The sequence below is a fragment of the Branchiostoma belcheri genome, unplaced genomic scaffold (genome assembly GCF_001625305.1).
Source record: "Branchiostoma belcheri isolate BF01 breed outbred unplaced genomic scaffold, Haploidv18h27 scaffold6, whole genome shotgun sequence".
In the NCBI taxonomy this organism is placed as follows: Eukaryota; Metazoa; Chordata; class Leptocardii; order Amphioxiformes; family Branchiostomatidae; genus Branchiostoma; species Branchiostoma belcheri.
This window is the reverse complement of record NW_017804242.1, coordinates 3,795,819-3,803,233: the sequence shown is the minus strand read 5'-3', so window position 1 is coordinate 3,803,233 and position 7,415 is coordinate 3,795,819. Positions and strand designations below refer to the sequence as shown.

The 7,415-nt window shown below is 40.5% G+C and overlaps 1 pseudogene; it reads left to right on the top strand.

Annotated features, from left to right (window-relative positions):
- Window positions 1-2,522: 2,522 nt before the first annotated feature.
- LOC109482495 overlaps window positions 2,523-7,415 on the top strand; it is a 13,440-nt pseudogene continuing 8,547 nt past the window's right edge.

The following is a 7,415-nucleotide window of genomic DNA, read 5'->3' as shown; positions in this document are numbered from 1 at the left end:
GTGGGCATTGATGTGGGGACAGTTTCAGTCAGGAATTTATGCACGAATGAAACAACTTTGAACTGTAATATCCAACACAAGAAATTGGACTCACCCAAATTTTCGACTGTGCAACTCCAGTCAAGAAATCGCACATACTGGAATTGCAAAGTCGAAAATTTGGGTGAGTCCAATTTCTTGTATTGGATATTACAGTTCAAATTTGTTTCATAATGACTTCTACCAACACAGATGAACTTAACTTTCAAGATAATACTAGTAAACTTGGAAACAACTAAATGTAGGAATTATTTGAGTTAAAGTCCGTAGAAGGATGTGTCCAAAGCGCAGCGCTGGCACAGCATTCGAACAGAGACATTGAAACGCGTGAGAAGGCACCTGTCCTTAGTGCTGAAAAGACCTCTCGTGTCGTGTGTGATCTATTTCGTATGATCTTAGGCCACAATAAGTTAATTTTATGGATGACATCCTCCGCAGACTCCAAATCTAATGCGGTAGGGCGAAAAAAACAAGGCGGGCCCACAAAAAAAAAATTCCTACATTTTCAAATGTTGACATCATAAATCTTGTTAAACAAGAAATTATACCTATATTGTGCTAAGTTTACTGCCAACTATTACAACATCCATTTCTCACTGAAACAGCTTTGAAAAATAAAAGTTTTAACCATTGTACACATGGTTTTTATTCAGTGAGAACATCAGTTATACACAGACACCATAACATATAAGAGAAATGAAATACATGTACATCACTGCTTTTAAAGACAAAACATGAAATGAGAGCCTTTTGTTGTCTCCTCTCTTCATAATTATCTGCCATCCACGTTCCGGCATGGCAACAGACATTTTTGCCTATTTTCGGCATGTGGCCACTGTCAGAGGGCAACAATTTTTTTTTTCAATTAGGCGGAAATTAATGCACGCGCTGATGTCATTCATTAAAAATCACTTGCTGTGGCCTTATGTCTAATGGCTGTAGCTCTGCTTTTGACAGAAAATGTATATGTTGCCATGAGGAGAATCGAATTGACCTTTGGTAGGCCAAATATTTTCCATTGTGGCGGGGAGTCTGAGGCCAGTAAACACAACTCGTGATTCGTTGTTCATCATCCAATTACTAGTATTCGGACGTGACGTCTTCGCTTTTTGTCGTTACAAGTTGAGTTTTCTCTCCTTGAATACTATTTCAATATTGCTCTGATCAGCTGAATACAAAATGTTATAAAGTGCTTATGCTTATTTCAGGATCTGTGAAACTTCAGACAATACTGTGGTACTCAATTTAAAACTCAAGTTTGGATTAGGGATGTAACTATAGTAAACGCATGACGACTAGGCCAGATTTCATAGCTTGTTAACATTAGACCGCAACATCTGTTATATAATAGTATCATGAAACCTGACAATGTAGATATAGTACACAATGTAATTATAGTAAACGCATAACGGCTAGGCCAGATTGCATAGCTTGTTAACGTTAGGCCGCAACATCTGTCATGTAATAGAAAGTTTATCTGAAGTGTAACCGACACTGTTAACTGTTACCTGTTCCGAATTGTTTATGTTCTTGTTGTGAGGGCTAGCCCTTTATAAATCCGGCAGTCCTGACTGTATGTATATGCTTTATACATTCTAATAAATCAAATCAACGCAATCGACCCACTCAACGCAAATGACGCCGCATTATGTACTTTACTTCTTACAGGTAGCCCCTCCCTCCCATACCCTACTAACTGCCATATCTTTGATATTGCATTTGTGTTTAACTATATCCACCACTCTGGAAGATTTGACCAATCTCATTAATGTTATGCTATAGGTATTGGTGAGCCAGCCATTTTCATTTTATGTATATGTTATACTTTATGTCATCTTTATGTTTACTTTTTGTATTATGTTTTATGAGCAGCGGATTCACATAAGCACAACAAGTGCTTCCTATCCAATGCTCAAAAATCCATGTGAATAAAATAAAATAAAGATAAATCAAATCAAAGGGGCGGCCGTTTAAATAAGTCATTCAGCACTCGACGTCACCGACGACCGACGGTTGTTTTGCACAAAGCACGTGTCCGCAAACTGTCAACAGGCGGGAACACATGTTGACAAGGGCGGTTAGACTTTGCCCCGTTCACGGCCGAACCTGGTGACCGGTCAGCATATGCGCAGTTTGGGTCTCTAGCCCTACTCACTCAGTGTGTAGGTCTTAAATGATAAACGAAACCATTATACAATGTTTCCGACGACCATTTCTTGAATTAATCCAATATATTTACTGCACATAAGTATCAAATCGCTTTTGCGACGACAGTCAACTTCGAGAGCAGAAGAATCGAGAATGTTTGAAACTTGTGAGCAGAAATACGGTGTCCCGAAATGACCCTCAAGTCATGTAAACAACTGCTCCCCACCTACAGGTCGCTATCCTTAAGTTTGTTCAACTGTTTGCGTAGCTACGTCATTGGCACCGCTTCCGGATGGTACATGTATAAGAGCTGCCCCAACCCACAACGTCACAAAGCCAAGAAGTGCCGTTTGCGGATCCCCTGCTTATACTGACAGGAACATGAAGGTGTTGTTGTACATTTTTCTTTGTTCGGCTGCAGTTAGCTTGGCTGGGTCACAGGCAATATGGAACCCGGGTGTTCCCGACGCCCCAGCACAGTTAAACCTGTTGGCAGCCTTGTTCAGGTCACAGGGACTTATTCAGCAGAAACTTGCCGACACCGTCCTCGACTTTAGCACAGTGAACTGGACAGATATCTCCATTCCCGCCCAACCAACCGGCAACATCAGCCAGCAGTGTCAGGAGGATGTTGCACAGTACGAAGCAGACTTAAAGCTGGGAAAGATGTACGCCCTGCATAGTAAGTATAAAACTCCACATCTACCAACTAGTTCTGACTTGTCAAGTCCATGGCTGCTTATATAAAGCTATGAAAGGTAACTCAGATTGTCAATATGAAAGTTGTTGGAAGAATGTGTCCTTAGAACAGGCCTAGGTCAGTCGAAATAATCATAAGTATGTACTACTAGTACGAGTACTACATTACTTAAATAGTCTCCACTTAATAGCACCGACCCGCTAGTAGGCAAGCCATCGCCATACTATATACAGAGGTTGAAGAAGATCCTCCTATTGTTAAACAACAGTCATAACTGTTAATAGTTCAATCCTCAAGGATGTACAGAGAGGACATGAGCAGTTACACCCCTAAGATGTGTGATCGTTTTGTTTGATAGAAAATCGACTGTGTGAGATTTATTGCTTTGCAGTAAAGGGATACTTTTTAGTAGCTTGGTTGAAAAACGCTCAAGTGCATGACATCATCTAACATACCTTGTCACATGCGAGTATGAAGTCACTTAGGTATGACGTTTTATCCACACAATCACACCCCGTACAGTAAATGGAACAAATTCTGCTGACATCAGACATACTATACAGTATACAATCGATAACTTTGCCCCTTTGGGTCTGTACAATGTACATACGTATATACGTCGAGAAGGCACCATAATATGTGCACACGCAGGGCTCTCCACAAGCAATGTTGCTCCCCCTCTCCCAAAATCCTAGATCTCTCCTCTCCCCATGAAATATTCAAATTTAGTGTTTTCTCTTAGTATTCTCATGAAAATTAGGGTGCACCTCTCCCGAAACTTTCTGGGAGACCCTTGACATGGTAATTTTCACAACATCGAAATTCTGTTTACAATATAACTGTTTTTAAATGCGTCCAATGCAATTTCATGAGAGATATGATGATATTGACACATACTGTCTCAAATATACACATGTGAATCAGTATTTCATACTTTAAAACTGCAAAAACAAGTCCCAAGATGAGTCCGTTATTTCCTGGGTGGTACCCTAAAATCATCTCTAGATCCTTCTAGTAACCGCTTATCGTCACAACGTTGGGAATTTTTGCTTCTTGCACATTGGGATAGTGCTGTTTCAACTCAGTATGTAGATAAATGACTAGAACATTGACTTTTAAAAATCAGGTTTCCAAGCCCTAACACTGCAATGGATTCCTTTTAACAGTGCTGGATGCAGGCGGAAAACCAGGTAGTGGAATCCTGGATGGAAACCTGTTCTGGGCCGGTAGGTACTCGCAGTGTGTGAATATCACAGGGAAAGACCTCAACATCACCTTTGATGGGAAGTTCTACCTCGCTACGCTGGTACCTGTGGCCAAAATACCACAATCTGAGCAGCTAACAGGGGTGAGTACTAGAAATGTAACGTTATGCATAATGTTTACCTTCGCATAGGTCTGCCCTGTTAATTCTTACTCAATCACATTCATATATATGGTCAGACAGTAGTCTAAATCCCTCCTGCTATAAAATTGCAACATGATGTAACCCTACACCAGTTTACCATGGCGAGTCTTGGCGACAGCCGTCTGGTTCAGGTCATTGACCTTTTTGGTTTGGAGAATGACAGGAAACAGAGCAAAAGCAACATGTTTTTCTTCGGTGAACATAAAAATAACAGCAAACCGTTACACAAATGCTCTTTCCTAAAAGTGCACTCGCAGTTTTAATGGGTGGTAGTTAGGTCGACAGTCCTTAATCTTTTGCTAAACTTGAACTGAAAATGACTCTTGAGAACCAAGACGGTAGGGCTAAAGTGGGGTGGAGTCTTAGACTATAAAAATCGAAAATTGCATCTGAGATTGGACCGTACATCAAAGTACTATAGATCATACAACAACTCATAACATTCAAATATTGCAAGCATGTACAAGCATTTCTGTCAGATTTCAATCGGTTTTGTAATATCATGGCATGTCAGTCTTGTCAGTCATTGGATATATTTGTTCACTTGTTCATCGATTAAGTATTGTATTTAATTTTTATATGTTAATTCTTGCTTGTTCTATGTGTTATGTATTGTCTTATGTGTTGGTGGCGGCATGAATATAAGTGTAACTTGAGTGCGTAGTCACCATGTTTTGTCAATATATATTTCGAAGAAAAAAAACATTGCAACTCATTTCTGCAGGGCGGTGGACTCCCAGGGATGCCGGGTTCTTTGACTCCCACACTGACGCTCGGGGTCTGTGTTCCCAGCTCCTGTACTCAACATGACGTCATCCAGAGACTAGACGGGAGTAAGTCAGCCAACTCACACGTATATACCTTAAAGGCATCCGATGTGATTTCGGGGCAGCAAAACTGGAAATACATGTATTCTAAATAAGGCAATCTTTGTGGTATTGACACATACTGCTTCACATTAGCACATTTTTGTCAGCATTTCATTCTTTTGGCATTTAAAACTGCAGAAACAAGCCCCAAGGTGAGTCGTTTATTTTCTAGGTGGTACCATAAAAATCAGCCCGGGGCCCTTCCAGTAACCATTTTCCGTCAGAATTTTGGGAATTGTTGCGCCATGAAGGTCAATATACATTGGGATAGTGTGGTTTCAACTTAGTATATAGACAAATGACTAGAATATTGGCTTTGAAAAATCGGGCTTCCAAGCCCTAAAAACTGCACTGGATGCCTTTAAAACGTAAACAACAATGGGCAAAAAACATTGATTACATATAGGGCATATACAAACTTGTACAGAAACAGTATACTTTCCCAGTAAACTATTTATCTAAATTTTCCTGGCAATCTTGAGTCGGCTTCTGTTTTATATTACGATATGACAGTATTGAGATGTATTCTGAGATATAACTGTTACGGTAGTGACTTCTTACTTTAAATAAAGACAACTGTTTGTGTTATTTCAGGTATCTACTGGCGTTTCCTTGTTCAACAAGGAATATTGCAGGTGACGTCAGCCTATTCACAGGAATCTCCACCTATCCAGAATGTCACTATTGCTGCGATGTGAGCATATCTACAATATTTATGTTTACAGAAGGAAAACATTGTTTTTGCTCTGTTTCTTCTTCCGTTCCAAACACTGACCTCTGACCTGGCCCATGACCTGAACCAGACCGTCTGTCACCATGGTAACTGGTGTTGGGTTACATAATGCTGCAATTTTATAGTAGGAGGGATTTAGACTCCTGTCACCATATATGTGAATGTGTTTGAGAAAGAATTAACAGAGCAGACCATATGAAAAGGTAAACATTATGCATTTGCTTTGCAAATGTTACCTTTCTAGTTGTTTCTATCTGCGTAAGGATTTTTAGAATTGCCCAAGGCATTGAACTCTCCTACGTCTAAAACTGATATATTTATTCCCTCTCTTCCTCCCTTCCAGTTGTATCTGCAGTGTCCTCTTCCTCCTACTTACGATGGGCACCATCTATGACGTCAACATCCACCAACCCCGGCTGATGGCCGTTAGACGGAAGAAGGTAAAAAGACATCTCAGAAACATCAAGTTTAAAGTATAAGTTACAGTATAATCATGGTTATGTGACGATTAATTATCATATCTTAATTATCATATAGCCAGGTGACGTTGACCAATCAGAAGCCCCCATTTCATATTTGTTATGACACCGTAATGCCATAGTTAGCATGATACAAGTGTTGCAAAATCATCCCTTATTTCATAAGTGGTCATTGGTATTGTTTTAACGGCTACTTTGGTTGTGACGTTGGTTGCAGAAGAAGGAAGAACAAGAACCTGACATCAGTGTGACGTTACCTGACGAAAGAACGCCGCTGGTGAACAAACTCCCTCGCGAGGAAACGTCAGCAGCAGAACAAGGTAAACATCAACGATGATCGTTAGAAGCAATTTCATTCTGCAGACGTCGACGTTACTAAACTAAAATAAGTCGACACCATGTCCAACGGCCTGTCTCAAATGGCTTTATTTCACACATTAACAACCGTAAATATTGTTGATATATTTATGTTTACCTTCACAGAAGGAATACATTGTTTTTGCTCTGTTTCTTCCACTTCTTCTTCTCCAAGCAAATAAGGTCAATGACTGTCACCATATGGTAACTAGTGTTGGCTTACATAATGTTGCAATTTTATAGCAGGAGGGATTAGACTCCTGTCTGACCATATATATGAATGTGTTTGAGTAAGAGTTAATAGAGCAGACCATATGCGAAGGTAAACATTATGCATTTTCATTCTGGCAAGTGTTACCTTTCTAGTAGATGTGTGTGTCTGTTTTCACATGACATGGCCTATCCCTCGTAGGTATGACCGGCCGTGTCCTCCTGTGCTTCTCCGTCTACACCAACATCGGGAAGCTCCTCAGCACCAAACAGGCGCCCGGCAGCATCACGTGTCTCCACGGCATCCGCTTCATCAGTATGACCTGGGTCATCCTGGGACACACCTACGCTTTTGTTACCTTCGCCAAGAAGGTTATGTTTTCAGGGGCGTTCGTGTATGTGTGTGTGTGTGTGTGTGTGTGTGTGTGTGTCTGTCAACACGATAACTTGAGAAGGCATTGATGGATTGTCT